The 16,701-nt window shown below is 37.2% G+C and overlaps 1 non-coding gene across 1 annotated transcript; it reads left to right on the forward strand.

Moving 5' to 3' along the window:
* Positions 1-10,760: 10,760 nt before the first annotated feature.
* Positions 10,761-10,842, forward strand: Trnas-cga (transfer RNA serine (anticodon CGA)). Its single transcript has one exon. It is a non-coding gene; the product is annotated as a tRNA-Ser (tRNA).
* Positions 10,843-16,701: the final 5,859 nt, after the last annotated feature.

Genomic DNA, 16,701 nt, shown 5'->3' on the forward strand with positions numbered 1-16,701 from the left:
TCATCAAAATAATCATTGGTGTTTAGTATACGCTTGTCTTTCTGGAGTACTTAAAGTGCATTCGGCGATTTTTCAACGAGTAAACTTATTCAACATAGAAGTTTCATAAAAATTGTGTTCGGAAGCAAATTTCTGGTGCCGAAACGTTGAGAATATTAGAAAGAAGGCCTTTTTATAAGGTGATAACTGTTTGTTGCAAGAAAATGTGTCAATAAAATAGAGGAATTGGTGCCTGAGAATCGATGATTAACAGTCAGAGATCTTACTGGCATCGTTGGAATACGAGAATGATCAGTGAAAAGTTTGAAAACCATTTTGAAAGACCGTTTGGACCTAAGAAAAATGAAAGCACGATTGGTTCCAAAAGTACTAAACTTTGCTTGAAACAATGCTTTCCAACTACCAGGATGTTATGAACCGTATTATTACTGGCGCTGAGTCTTGGATCTATGCTTACGACCAGGAAACACTCGATTGCCGAATAGCATGGAAACGGTGACCCGAAGCCGAAAAAACCTCATCAAAGCAGGGCAAAAATGATGTGCTGAACACATAGAGTCAAAATTTAAAATACGCACGTTCTTACGGACAAAGTTATTTAGACAGCTGCACGACTACATGACAGCAGGCTCTCTGTTGTCTCTCTTGGTAATATAAAAATATTTCCAAATTTGCCGACGACAGTAGAGGTGTTGTGACGCCACTAATATGTAAAATGTAAAATTATTCAAAGCTCTAACAAAGACGTTAATTTACAAAGGGAAGCATAAAATAGCTCTGTTTTATCATTTGTAATTACAACTGATAATTTAAAACAAATAAATTTACCTATTTACTTCTTTTTTTCATAAGAAATTTCACGTTGAACAAAATATTTAAATTTTATTCAAATGAACAAAATTGTGTACATACAAAATGGTGCCTTCTTGAAAATTTTCATGTAGCATTTACGGTTCACTATCGCACAGTCATGTCGTGTCGGTCTCTATGTTCAGCACATAATGGTCCTGTTGACAGTTTTTCCCTGCGACTAGCCAAATTATCAACAGGGAATACTATTTAAGAGTTATTCGTAAAAAGAATCCGGGATTATGGGCCGACAGCTCTCGGTTTTTGCTCGACGATAATACACCGTCACATACTTCATTGATTCTTCGTGGATTTTTCGCCAAATTTGCAACTAATATCGTGCCGCAACAACCGTATTCGCATGATTTAGCTCCGTGAGACTTGAGGCTATTCATCAAACTCAAACGAACGCTTCGGGGAAACCGTTTCGAGTCAATTGAAGACATAGAACGTGAATCGCTACGCGCATTGAAAACTATTCCGGAGACTGAGTTTAACAACTGTTTTGAGCATTGGAGAAACAATGCCACAAAGTTAAAGTGGGATATGGTGAATTACTTTGAGCGGAACGACATAGGTTTTGAAGAATAAATTAAGAATTTTAAAATTATGAACAAGTCTTACTATTTTATGCTCATAAGTATTAAAAGGCCTTTATCTTTCTTATACGGGTAGAATTAAAATAATAAAAATTTAATTTTTGCCATCACAGAATGCCGAAATTGAACACAGTAAATTAGAACGTGACTAAATAATCCAAATATTTGAATATTGATTACCTACTTTAATATGTGCATACATTTTCTAAACTCTTCACTGGATAGTTATATACATATATATATACATACATACGTATATATGTATATATAGATACCTCGTAGGGAACAAAAAACTAGTTAGATGAAACTGATTTAACATAAGAAATTGTTTACTGAGAATTATTGGTTAGACTTTGGAACAGCAAATAAACTGGTCCCGAATAGACCGGCGTTGTACCACTTATGATTAATGAATAATTGACTTAAACTATAAATATAACGAAATCTATTTGAGAATTTGGTTTATAACGGTATATTAGAGATGGGGTTAACTGCTAACCGGTACATCACAGTTATTTATTTCGAAAAATCAAAAACTGTCAACTAGTTTCATACTAGAGTATTCAATCAGTTACTTTTGGCACTTTTTTCCTTTCCTTTGGTCTACAGCACCTCTCTACTCACTAAGCGCCATTGGAAGGTTCGCTGCAACACAGGAAGAACTATACATATGTATTTGCATATTTCATGCAATAGTTAAGTGCACATGAAAATATACCGGCAAATATTGTTGAAAAACAGTAATAGAGGAAGTGGTTGATGCCATCTCCCGATTCCAAAGAGATGATCGACAGCACAGCCGTCTGATTAAAATGCAAATTTCAAGCGATCAACTTTTTTGTCGACTTAAAAGTAGTAAGAGATTAAGTGTGTGGATTAAGGGATTATAACAGAATTAACAATACAGTTTGAAATGCATATGTATGTATGTGTGTGTGTAAATACTCGGATCGATTTTCAGTAGTAAATTAAATGGATAGTCATTAATGAATTCGTGAGCTACCCTACTCAAACGGGTGTTCGCTCAGGAGGCAAAGCGGGAGTATTAAAACCGGTGCAGAATACGCTGATAACTATCTCTCTCTTTCGCCACATCAATTTTTAAGGTAGCAGATACCTATGTATGTATATGAATATTTTTCTTTGGGTCTAATGCTGTTCATTATAGCGACCTGTTGTTGCATCAGCTTTCTTTTCCGCATTTAAGCGTTGCAGTCAACTGGAAAAACGCTTCACCTTCTTTCAATAACAGTTCGAACGTTTCGATTGTATTTGCTGTTGTTATTGTACATTTACACTAGTCGCTATTGCCATACAAACTACTTGCTATAGTGATAAACCGGTGCGGAGTAGGTTTGAGTCAGCTTGAAACGACTAAAAATAGTGCAACGAGCGTTCAAGTCACGTTCGCCACTACGATTGCAACAACAACAACAGACTTAAGTAGTTGCTTACAAGTCTTTGGTATAATAGTATGCACGCAAACAGCTGATTAGGTCCGCAGCAGCCGATAAGCGCTTGCAGCCAGCATCTGAGCGCCTAACTGTATATACATACTTAAGTACATGTATGTGGGAAAGTGTGTGTGTGCGCTCTTGTAACGGTGTATTAAAGAATGTTTATTGCTGTTGCCGGCTGAGTCTGAATTCGCCTCAAACCTGTTCGCCGTATGCACATGTCGCGACCGCGAGCGCTCTGGATCCACGTTGGATGTAATGCACTGCGGTTTACGTTTACATTTACGTCAAAAGTGCCGTCATTTGGTCAAAATGCATCGTAGGTGATTAGAAAGCAAAGCACGCAAGTCGTTTATCTATATCTGGACTTTTACTTTTGCATTTGAACGCTGTCGGTTTTTTGTATACCCCAGTTTAGAGGCATAATGATATTGTTCATCCTCTGACTCTTAATAAAGCGGAAATTGTTAATATTTGGAAAATGATCCCATATCAAGATATAATATTAATATATATCTAAGTTATAGTTATAAAGAGATTTTTATGTACATAATAGTATAAAGCTACACTAGATGCCGGATAAATAGCAAGTGGCTTTGATTTTTAAAGACAAACGGATTTACTAAAAAATAAGAAAGATTTAATCAAGAAGAGGTGGATATTTTTGTGATTTGTGCTTTCACGTTTCAAAATTCTCCTAAAGCTCTCTTAAAGCTAGCTTTCAAGCCGTTTTGGTGATTTCTTTCTCTCGAAAATAGCTTTTTTATGAATGCATATAATTATAATATAGGGTAGTCGAAAAAGTCTTTTTACTTCTTTTTAATTAAACTTCAACTTATTTTTTTTTATATTCTTACTAATAAATAATTATACAAATATGTACTTGTCTGGTCGACCACTTTTTGCCATTTTTCTGCTAGAGACATTATTTCATCAGTGTAAAACTTCTCTGGTTTCTCGGCGAAAAACTGCGACAAGTAATTTTCAAAGGCTTCTCTTGAAGCCAACTTTACTCCATTAAGGGAGTTCTGCATTCACTGAAACAAATGGTAGTCCGATGGTGCAAGGTCTGGGCATCTACCATGCATAATAACTTCCCAGCCAAGCTCTCCCCTTTTTTTTTGTGTGTGTGTGGTCTAGCGTTTTCCTGATGGAAGACGAAGCCTTTCTGTGGATCAGTTCTGTCCGTTTTTTCGATTTCTTTCTTCAATCTCATCAGTTGTTGGCAGTAAAATATAGAGTCAATCGTTCGACCAGGCTGGAGCCGCTAATCTCACCAAACACTCAACACTTTTCGCACATTAGTGACGTATTTGATCCACCTTTCTTCTCTTTTTACCATTGCCTTCAGAAATGGTTCGATTTCATTACGTTCAGCAAAGAATCGCAGATGTTAATTCGGTCCATTAAATTTTTCATAGCCAGCTTTCTTTTTGTAGCCAGCCTTTTTTAAATGGTTCAAAAGCGTTTGCTCCTTAGCGATGTCATGGCTACTTATGTGATATTCCTGGTCAATATTTTTCATAACTTCATCGGCTTTTTCAACGATACCGAGTTGCATTTCTCATCGAAATTTCCAGAACGGAAGAGAGCGAACCATTGTTGTACTACACGATTGATTTCAAATTATAGTGATAACTGTTTTCAACTTCCCCGAATTTAAGTTTCTTTGGATAAATTAAGCTTAAAATCTCACCTTTCCAACACTATGTGGAAAGACTTTTTCGACTACCAATATTTGTGTAATGCATATAATTATAATAGGCAATTGCCCATGAGGCCTTTGAGTTAAGAACTTCGAATCGAGCTTTGAAGTGGGTTGGTGTAACCATCATTTATACTTGTTTATAGATATAATAGGAAAATTTAGAAGATTGAAAGATGTGAATATCAATGATGGAAAAACTAAATTAAGCATATGAAGCTCTGCTTATAAGGATATTTGTAATGGGACTATTTACAGAAAGAAACTAAGACCTAAAAGCTAGGAAATTTGGTATTCCAAATCACTGCAGCAGTTTTTGACTGTTGTGGATTGGAAGCCTTTATCTCAGTAATGCCCTTTTATATCACATAAGTGAATGTGTTTATATCAGAGAAAAAAAGTCTTTGGAATTTTTGTTTTGGCTGTAATTTCAGATACATCGCTGAGCATTTTCACAGAAAAGTTTTCACGGCACTGTATGTATTTATTTAAGATGTAGAATATAGCTATTTCATATATTATATTATATATACTACTTACATTTAAATCGCCAAATGAAAAAAATGTCAAGTCGAAATATTGTATAACGTAAATTTTTTTTGTATTTACTTTTGAGTTTTTAGCTTGTAAACTTTTTCGAAATATTTTGCACTTGCAGTCACCTTGTTTCAAAGAAACTGAATAATGTGCTTGATTTCCATTCTTTTTATAACATTTTTCCATATCAATAATACATAATAATACCTAATTATTTTGAGGTTTGGAATTTTGTTGTTTAGAATTTTAATTGCTTCCACAGCAAAATTGGTTATTCCCGATATCAAATAGAGCGGAAAATGCGTGCAATAATATTTGGGCTTACGAACGCCTATGAAGAGAACGCGCAACGCTTATTACCTAGATAGCACAAATATTTTTATATCATTTTTAAATAGTTTAAATAGATTTTGCGCCGATTGCTATTGATTTTTCACAGCCAAAGTTTGGTTTGGAGTGCGCTCATATCAGCACTCAAACTTTCGTATGCAAATATGAAATATTGTGCAAATTTTGAAATGCATTTAATAGTTTGGTTCCTCTGACGGGTATTTAAGGCACCAAAAAATGTAGTTAGATATATTAAAATGCTTGCGATGACCAACCGCATTGATTTCAAGACCGTTTATCTGATCGCCCGAATAAATTGTAGGGTTCCATTACTTGTTGTACAATTAGTAAGCTGGTTAAAATCACTAAATAAATCTAGAAGAATGAAATCTTGAAGTGCCCACACGTGTACGCGGACTTCAATGCAACTCAACATAACCGTATAGTGCAGTTTTCTAAATTTCTCCAATTTTCGCAAAACTGAACCCGACTTCAATACGCCCCAAATGTATTTTTGCTATTTTTCTGCGCGCACAGATGCATTCAAGTAAAAAAGCAACAACTATCAATATTTCCATTAGCATCGCTTTAAGGCTAAAAGGGGCACAAAAAGGAGAGCAGCAACGTTTGCATAGGCTTCTAATTGGTGCCTACATACGTGACTTTATTTCACAGCAGACACACACACACACCTGTTCGAAAATTTGAATGACCTATCTGTTCTCTGCACGGCAGGCTGAAGGGTTTAAGCCAACTGCTTCGTGCCAGCAATAGCTCGCGGCGCTTTAAAGGCGTTTGAAAATCGCTTTAGCCCCTTAGAATTCGGTGGATGGGATAAAATGGATTGATACACAAGCGTTGAATAGCAAACATATTGCGGCTTTACCGATCAGCCGGAACCGCATTGACCGAGGCTCACTGTGTGCATGTTTGAGAGGGTGTTTGCAAAGGGTTTGGGAGGAAAATGCTGGAATGTGTTCGTGTTACTTTGGACCGAAATTGATTTCGGTTGTGTGCGTAGAATGGATATTGGAGACTGCATATTTACACAAACATATGTATATATAAATATATATATTTGCTTGTACATACATATATGCTCCCACACAGCATCTAAGCTTCGCGGCGTGTTAGTGCGTATGTGTGGAGGTTCAATGGGTCGCGTTTTCTTACGTACCACTCAGTGCTTACTCATACATCTTACGTGCCACATTCTAAGGGGATTATAGCTCAGTTATCAACACTTGCGCGTTGTGGCCCGTTAGAATTTGCAAGCGGCTATTAATGGAGTCACAGCTGGACCCATATGTTTCTTTAGGCAATGTTGTGTTGGTGTTTAATTTGGAAATTGATAAAAGTCAATAATTAACATACCGACATACTCGAACCCAGCAAAGTTTACAGGCCTTTGTAAGGATAAAATGTGTTTTTTGAAACTCTCACACATTTAGTGAGAATCGCTGACACTGATTAACGTTTCGAGCTATAATTCTCACGCTTCTAAAGATCAGACTACTCTTTCTTGGACTGTAGATTATTTCCCTGCTGGGATGACTGAGGTTCTTTCCACCAATGGGGAAAGAAACTTCATAGTATTCAAAAAACTCTTCACGCTTCAGTTTGGCATGACTATCACATATAATACATCACTATGTAGACCACATAACACATATTTTCCACTGTTCTCTTAAAAAGCGCAGAATATGTGACCTAAATTAATTTATATCATTTATTATAATCATTAAAATCTAGATTAATTTTTTAATATTTCTGCAGGGCCTTGACTTACATTCTCGCCACCAATGAGAAAATTCACTTTTCAACACGCACACACCCACGCAGAAGTGCATGTGTGACATAATTTTGGTATATTTACTAATGAAAAACAAATTATTTGCTCATCAAGTCCACTCAAGGAACTCATTAAAATTGCTTTTGGTGTCACTGTCACGCGCTTATCATGCTCGCGTTGATTTTTGTTATTGCTGTGGCCAATATTGCATGTCGCAGTCATCAACGCGCCCAACCACCAAACCAGCATACCACCAAGCAGAAAACAAGAACAACAGACACGTTCGCTGAATGAGTTTGGCGGCAAAAGCGTACAATTTTGTAGCGCCAGCTGTCGACCATTGTCGGTTTGGCGCCAAAATTGTATTTGTCGCTCGTAATACTCAGATCTAAATGTGTAAATAGCCGCACACACACACGCACATACGATGCAATGTGGCAGCGAGCTAAATTCGCAGAGCGTAAGTGCAGCGCGGTAAATCATCGCGTTCATCTCAATGTGGTTGACTTGACGTCACACAAAGACATACTCACACATGCACACACATTGTTGCATGGCATACAAAGGTCACGGGCCGGAGAATTAAGTTGGATTGAAGCATTTATTTTTGTACTCTTGCAACATGTTGCCACAGAGTATAATAGTTTTCTTCACCTAACGGTTGTTTGGAACACCTAAAGCTAATCGTGGTTATATTTAAGTGATCAGCATGACGAGATGGATTGAAATCCGAGTAACTGTCTGTCTGTACGGAAATCGGAAGATAATCCTTTTCACTCCACATACGTACGGTACTCTTTAAAACTACTAAAAGCGCGATAAATCAATGACTAAATATGACAGAGATAAAAAAAATTACACCCGAGAGGGTGTGAGGCGGCTTCATGGAGCCGGGGTAAAAATTAAACGATAAACGATGGGCGTGGCACCGCCCATATCTCGGGACCCGTCCCACCGATTTAAATTAAACTTGCGTGGAGTTATCTCAATGAAAATTATGGATTTCATTCCGACCGATCGATGGGCCTGGATTCCGATTCTTTAGTTGACGCTTTGCACCTTAAAGTATTTCCCTGGCTTTAACTCTTGCAAGTAGCAATTATAAAAATTTTTGGTTGCACTCGAACTCAGCCCTCCTTACTTGATTTATTTTTGTTTATTTTCATTGGTTTTTTGTTGTTATTATTATTGTTGCTTGCGTTGTCGTTGACACGGTGCTTGGTCACGCGATCTGTGGAAGCCGCGCGTTTAGTGTATACAACAACATAGAGGGCCGCCCTTGTGTCATTACATCTCGTCCGCTTCGCCGCTCTTCGTTTGATTGGATGGTCATCAAAATTGCTTTAAAATTGCTTTAAAATTGTTGCATGACATTAAATCGCTTGACAAGTCTTGTCTTGAATTCGCTTTTATTAAAAAACAACAGGCCACAATTTTTGGGGTTTTTATGTCGCTGCTTTTATTTCATACAATTTTGCGGCCACTTTTCAAGGTCGCACAGCTTGCTGTGCAATTTCTGGTTAAACTGTGGCGCACGCAACCAAATAAAGTTATATTTTTTTCTCACTAAGCTCAGTTTTCGCCTGCACAAAGCGAAAAGCGAATTTCAAAAGTTGGTTTTGCCGAAAGTTTGAAAAATTGCTAAGAAAATCTTCCTGACTGCAAATTATGCAGCAAGCGGAACTTCAGTTTGGCATGCAAATGAAATAAAACTTAATATTTCATATGTGGGAAACTTTTAACATATTCCTGCGGTGCAACGTGGCGTATACACAACCAAGGTATCGCAAAGTCAACGTGTAGGATGTCTGCCATATTTCGAGATGTAGGATGGAAAGATGATAATTCGAGGGAATATTGTGTTTTTTATATTCCTGCAACAGGGAATAAGAGTTTTGTGCACCTAACGGTTGTATATATCACCTAAATATCACCTAAAATAATTGAGTTAGATATGGTGTTATACATATATCCATATACAAGTGATCAGGATGAATTTGGTGACTGCAAATAAAAGCGTTATATTGGATGACCGAAAATCATTAAAGTCAATATAATTTACGTCAATGTCTGATCGGGAACAGAAAGGGGATAGGCTTGGCTGAATTTTACAGCATTAAAATCGGTTTATTTCGATCTGCGACAAATGCACGAGTCTATAGAAAAAGTCATCTGGCAAAATTGTAGGTAATGAGAGGATCTACAACTTTTGTATCAACACCATATTTACATAACCTCAATGTGAAAAAAATGGAAATGTTTAAATAGTCAAGTTTTTGGCTTATTTTCATTTTCATCTTGTAGCAGCAAAAAATCTTAAGCGATGCTCAATAATTTACAAAAGATCCGTCTAGAATTACTCAATCCTTATTTAAGAAGTAAATTCGCAAAATAAGTATTTCTTAACCTCCAACCCTAGTCCCTCCCTTAGGCAAAGAACCATATTTCGACTAGAAATCTCTTTTTCTTCCTTTCTGCACTGGTCTATATGCCTGTTGAAGATATATAATCGAAGCTATACTGATATGATTGAAACCTTGAACATGGTCTGCATATTTGAATGAAAGAATAACAGTGATTTTGCTATAAAAAGTAAATAATAATTGTAATAATGGTCTTAGAACCCATTTCGCAATTGGCTAAATTGTCCATAAATACATCTTGTGAATGAACTTAAGCCTTTTTCACGCTTTTTCAAAAAACTTCTTTCATTATTGAAAATCCCCAAATGTTGATGAAGATTTATGAAGCAAAAAGCTGTAATATTTAGCTGATTAGGATTAAACTTCCATGAAATGTGCTCTGTGCAAATGCGCTCGCTTTGGCATGAAAAAATGCGCTTTTCTCTGAATTTGTTTCGATTATAATAAGCAAAAAATTAATGAAAATAATAGTATTTGCATTGAAGCCATCCATCAAAAGATTAGACTGATTAATTCCACCAGAACGTATACCAAACACACATACATACATACATACATATAAGCTTATTGGCGTGAGTATAAGATGTATGAGTAGAATTATCGTGAAAGGCTTTAGGCGTGTTAGCCGATTTTGAAGCCGAGTGAAAGTAAATAAAGTAGCACAGAGAAGAACTTTAATGCTTTTAAATAGTTTGGAAAATATTCTTTTGCATACTTTTAGGCGCACACAATGGTATTGGTTGCCATGTATTTTTTTGCTGCCCATTGACCAACAACAACTGCATTTCATATATTTAATTCACGCATTTTTTTGCCTGTTTAAGTGAGCACATTTATTTACTTGTAAATAAACATTATCGGGAGAGCTTATCGCACGACGCACACGTACGCGAGGTCGTAAATGAGTGTGAGTGTATTTAATATTTATAGCTTTTATCAAATGCGAATTTAGACTAGTACGAATAAATTGTTTGCTGATTTAAATTTGATTGCAGATTTTGTGCTGAATGTGTGTCTGTGTGTGTTGGTGTTCGTATGTGTGTGCGCTTTGGCAGGCGTTCGTCATGAGCAGTCGTGGCCGAGTGGTTAAGGCGTCTGACTCGAAATCAGATTCCCTCTGGGAGCGTAGGTTCGAATCCTACCGGCTGCGAAACTTTTATTTTTTATTTTATTTATATTTGCACTTAAACTTCCATTTTTATTTAGTAATTAAATATTCATCGTTATTTGCGTCAAAGAAAACAACAGAATATTCATGAATGGCTGATTTATTGAAAATGTATTTTGTAAACAATAAGTGTTTCTGCTTTGTTAAAATTATTTTTTTTAACTGTTATAATCATTTCATTTACCAGCTGGGCATTGGTGGTGGTAAGGGTTGCAAATTTAATAAACTTCAAAAGATTTATATTTTTACTGGCAAACCTGACAACAACTGTTTCATTTAACTTATTAACTATTGTTATTAAGTATACGATATAAGCTGGGAAAATAAAGAACGTCAAAGAAGTTTGAAAATGATAAAATGGAAGTGTTATTGTTGCCAAACATAAGAAGAGCTTGAAAGACCTTTGACAGTCACTCAAGCAGACATTTCAAGACGTTTAAAAGGAGAAGTATCACAAACAAAGAAATTCGGAATTTAAATTGGTGGCAAAATGCGTTGAAAGATGACTTTTTCTAAAAATCCTGCTTAAATGCTACAGAAAGCATGTCATTTTTGCAACAGATTGTGACTGGTGATGAAAAATGATCAGTTACGACAACTGTAAATGCAAATGTTAAGCCAGCCAGATTAACGGTAACACCGCACTGGTGAAGCTAGCGTCAACAACTCATCAAATTGAAGCAAACGATTTTCGAAAAACGCCCGGAATTCGCGATTTATCAAAAACATCGACCATTAAATAATCAATGCATCAGAAGATTGATGTATTTTCAACTTTGTATCTTAATAATAAGCATATAAAGCTGGTTCCAGAAGCATAAATAAACGAATGAGCTAGTTCGCCTTTAGCTGATACATTTTGCTGGCTATCTGTTAAAACATTTTTCAATAAATAAATATAAAATGTTTCTGAATACACAAAAAGTTATTTATTTAAAAGCGGATTTAAAAACAACAACTTAAAAAGTCGTCCCCTGTCTCTGCTTTGTGATAGTTGCTTACAGGCTTCTCGCGGAAGTCGCAGCAATAGGTAAATTTTTGGTAGCCCTTTATACAACTCCGGAACAAAAAAATTTCATGTCATAATTTTGATTGATAGAAGCAACAGCTGCTACAAAATACATTTGCCTTTCAACTTCCGTTGATGTAATTGTAGATATGTAAATTGGACAACTTACATTTCATAATTTGGTGGGTAAAATGTTTATGGTGGCTCTAAATATCAAACGAGTGTTTCGTTTCATACTCAACCGAAAATTCCGACGTGTCAGTGCCATTCTTTAAGTCAAAACTGGTTTTGCTTTTAGCCGGAACTTCTTTAAAATGCAATAATTTTAATATCGGTTCTAACGCAATAGTCGACGCCAGAATTGAATTTAGTTAAAGTTTGTCATACCGTTTTTTCAAATCCTTCTGCAGTTCAATTTTTAACTCCCCGACAGTATTTTGATGTAAAATTTTTGCCAGAGCTTCACTTAAACAATTTACTAGAGGTATAACCTTGCTAGTGTTAAGATTGAAGTCTGCGGATATCTCCCTCGTCACAGTTTTGAAGGACTTTAGAAACTCAATCACCGTCTTCATTTTGTTGAGCTAGGTGGCAGTGACTATAGAGGGTGCTTCTGGGAGAGTGACCTGTACTTCACTTATACGAGTGCCGACGCGTTCTTACGTCAAGAATAATTTTCTTTGTATTACTTGTAGAAGCCCTAGTATCCATTTGTGTCTTTCGCAATTCATCACTGGAATTAACACTTATGTTAATGAACTTTACAATGTCGCACTCCTTGGAGATCAAAGCTGACACTTCCGTCGACTAATCTACTGTCTGCGTGACAACCAAATTAAGGTTATTGGCAAAGCAGGGAATTATTCTTTTGTCGTCAAAAAACCTTCTTGTTAATTCCGTCATAGTATTGTCGTTATTCGTTACGCAAGCAGAAACTTTATTTATGGAGACGTTCCCCTCGATGAAAAGCTGAGACAATTTGTCTTCTAAATAAGCTGCCGTATGATTTTCGTGCAGTTCGATTACGCCTAAAGTCAAACTCGACAAATGTAAATTGTCTAAAAAGTGAATTTGGTGCTCCCAGAAACGACTGTTGTTTCATTGTCTCATTGACTTGACCAAAAACTTCTTTCACATTTGGTTGGATCAGCGCTGCTTTAGACAACTGAGACCTCGATTTATTTTCTAACACTGACGAAGTACTTCTCTTAGGCTGTGATTAAAGAATACTTGTAGTCTTCTTATTTGTAGTCTCAGATACCTTTCTAAGGCGTGAAGATGACGTCGCAGCTGTTGGTGGAATGTTTATTCGACGTGTTACCTGATGTTTTTAAAATTTTTTGCAGACTTTGCTTGTGGCGGAAGCATCTGAATTACTTATAAAAAAGCTCCATATCTCGCTTTTTGATTTTGAAGAGGCTTTTTTGAAAACCTGAATAAAATAATATGTACGTAACATATGTGTCTGATAGCAGATGAATTCGAAACAGATCATACAATTTATTGAAGTAAGATTCAATACATCGGTACAGGTAACACAGATGTATCGATGTGTTTAGATTCGAAGCATCGATGTCAAAAATCGTCGATGTGATGCACATCAGAACAGTGTATTAAAAATTGGATGAATTCAATTTGGCTGTCAAGCCACGCAGCTCTCTTGGAATGGAACACTACAAATTTTCCAGAAAGATGAGAAAATATTATAGACCTAACCTGGATAATTTTGAAAAGACAACTCGACGCGTTGGACACACTATTTGACACACAACAGTCTCAATTCGAAAAAGGAAAAACATAGCGCAACCCTATTTATAGAAGACATAACTGTACTCGCTGCGAGTGCAAAATAATGAAGAAATCTATTAATTACTTTTTAGTGAACTGAATTCACTCTTGCCTTTACTAGTCGCGGCTAGTAAATTTTAGCAAATAAATTAGCCGAATGCCAACTGTCAAACGCACGCACTTCGCATTCATAATGATTAAACATTAAGTGCTTGGAAAGTGCTGGGCAGGCGGCGGACAAGCGGCGGCGACGGGCAGCCCGAGTGCATGTGACGCGTCGAGACTTTTGCGCGAAAACTTTTAATTGAATGCAAATCAGTGTAAGAACTCGACAAGCACTCTCGCCCCATGAAAGTGGACAAAGACAAACTCTTGCAGTGCTGCCAATTTTGGCGAAATTCCATCGGCGCGCGCAAATGAAAGTTGTGCTGGGAATGACAGCGAAATGTTTGCAATCGAAATTCCTACGAAATTCCAACGGAATTCCTTGCCATTTATAATGGCTGCAAACTTTTGCCAAAGCACATACTTTTTGCTGACCACAAACACAGCTGCAACAACGCACACAACAAGCGAGGAGCTTAAATATTTGTATTTGATCAATAGCATCATTTCGCCGCGCGCACAAAAGCCATCCAATTGGCAGCAAATCGTTGCTGACACTTACGCACCATTGGCGAGCAAACAACAATGATGAGGTCGCGATTAAATTTCAAATAGCACACCACGCTGCTCGCAAGCTATTTAAGGCGATGTCAGCGTAAAGGCAAGACGGGAAGATGTGTAGACACAAGGAGCGCTTTTATTGGAAGATGATATATGAAAAAACTTCTTTTATGCCTATATAATGTTTCTCAAAGAGTTAGCTTTTCATTTCATGTCAATTCTTTATACTTTTTGTATATACTATATACTAAGTTGCCCGACGTTGAGGGGACAAAAGAACGTGTGCAAAATTTCTGGTTGATATCTCCAAAGTTGGCTAAACTGACTCTGCTCTTCATGCTGATCATTGATGTACATATTTCATATACTTTGTTTATTCAATAAATATGTTGCATACTTTTAGGGTTCACATATTCCTTTCGACGAATATGAAATAAGCTGGACTAATTTCGGATCCTAACGTGAGTATTAAATGGTTAGGAATAAGTAAGGGAAGACTAGGTTTAATACTCTTGCAACTTGCAAGAACCAAAGCCAGGGAAATACCATAAGGTGAAAAACGTCAGCCACAGGATCGAAATCCAAGCAATTTGATATATATGCCAGGGTTTGTTCGAAAAGTTATAGGACTGGTTTTCTTCCGTCGCAGCTGTACTTCGGAGCGTGAGCGCCACGACTGGATTCGGTAGAGGGCGTTCCTAGTTAACGAACGAGCGGCTGGTCAGTTGTCTCCGAGCAACTGGGGAGTCATGACAAACATTTTCGTGCGACATGTTTCTGTGAGTGGTGCAAGCCGAAAATTCAGCGTTCGAAACTCGGTAAATCTGCGACAGAGACGTTTAATATGATCAAGCTGGTTTACCCAGATGTTGCTTTTGCAAGAATTGGTGCGTTTCGGTGGTACCAGCCCTTTTTGGAGGGCCGGAAGAGGTTGCTGATGAAGACAGTGCTGGGAGAAAACGATGCTCATTGTCTTTTTTGACATCAAAGGCATCGTCCACCATGAATTTGTTGCTCCTGGACAAACCGTCAAAGCCAAATTTTACGTGGAGGTCCCTAAGAGACTCAAGACAAGACATCGAAGACGATTGGACCACGATAACGCCCCGGCTCACAACGCCTTTCTTGTGAACAGATACCTAACCAAGGTTAGCATCCCAGATGTGGACTCCCCGGCCTTTGTTTTTGTTTCTTTGCCTGAATAGGCCGATGAAAGAGTAGCATTTTGAGATGATAAAGGGGATTCTAGCAGCATGCAATTTAGGGCTCAAGGCTATTCCGGAAAAAGCTTTCCGTGACGACTACGCTCCTTAGAAATCGCGCTGGCAGCACTGCATCGACGCAGAAGGAGCCTATTTTGAAAGTTTTTAAAGAATTATAACGATTGGTTCAATAAATTTTGTTTAAATCGACTAAGTCCTATTACTTTCGAAAATCATTATACATATGTAGTGTATTAAAGTTGGGGTAGTATGGACCCGCTTTTAAACTATTTTTGCCAGTACCACATAACTATTCCACATATTAAAAAATATCCCCTGAGATTATGTGAGGTACATACCACTAGCAATTATAAGGAATAAAGTCACCCGGATCTTCGAAAATCCGGAAGTTAGTTATATGGCCGGTCAGGGAAGATTTTTTTACACAAATATGTACTTTTATCAGTAAATACCTGCTTAGACCTGAATTTCAATTATACATTTCACATAGTGACTGATATTTGCGGTAAAAATCTACTACAGGTACTGGGGTCCAGATATTCCGCACCTAGGAACTTGAACAATGTTGGAATTAGACAATTTTTGGTCATAAAATGGCATACTTTACTACATACGTTTTAGCTTAAGGTAGTTTTGTGGGCGTGGCAGTGAACCGATTACGCCCAGATGTAACCCGAATTTGAGCTCGGCTATTCATCCTGATCATTTATGTACATATATATAACCGTATATCTAACTTAATTAGTTTTAGGAGATACAAACAACCGTTATGTGAACGAAACTAAATATTTTACTCACTGCCTCATTAACGGTGGTCGCCAAATTTTTGAAATTTTTTTATTTCATTTTCAAATTTTTTCAGTGCTTTGAAGTAAGTGTTTTTATAATGAGCCTCCTTAACACTTAGCTATAAATAAGCGTTTTTCGGTATTTATGCGCAATATTTTCACCAACTTTGCCCTTAAATCGTCACAACAATCGAATTTATTTTGCGTGTTTGCTGGAAAATGGCGGCGTAAATTTCGTTGCATCAACAATGCGTCGTTACAATGACACATCGGCTACCGCAAACATTACCTCTGCGCGCGCACACACACGCATACGTGCCGCCGGATTTGTACCAGGCCCCGCGCCCGCACACCTGCAGAACCCATT

This window comes from Bactrocera neohumeralis, chromosome 4, assembly GCF_024586455.1.
Source record: "Bactrocera neohumeralis isolate Rockhampton chromosome 4, APGP_CSIRO_Bneo_wtdbg2-racon-allhic-juicebox.fasta_v2, whole genome shotgun sequence".
In the NCBI taxonomy this organism is placed as follows: domain Eukaryota; kingdom Metazoa; phylum Arthropoda; class Insecta; order Diptera; family Tephritidae; genus Bactrocera; species Bactrocera neohumeralis.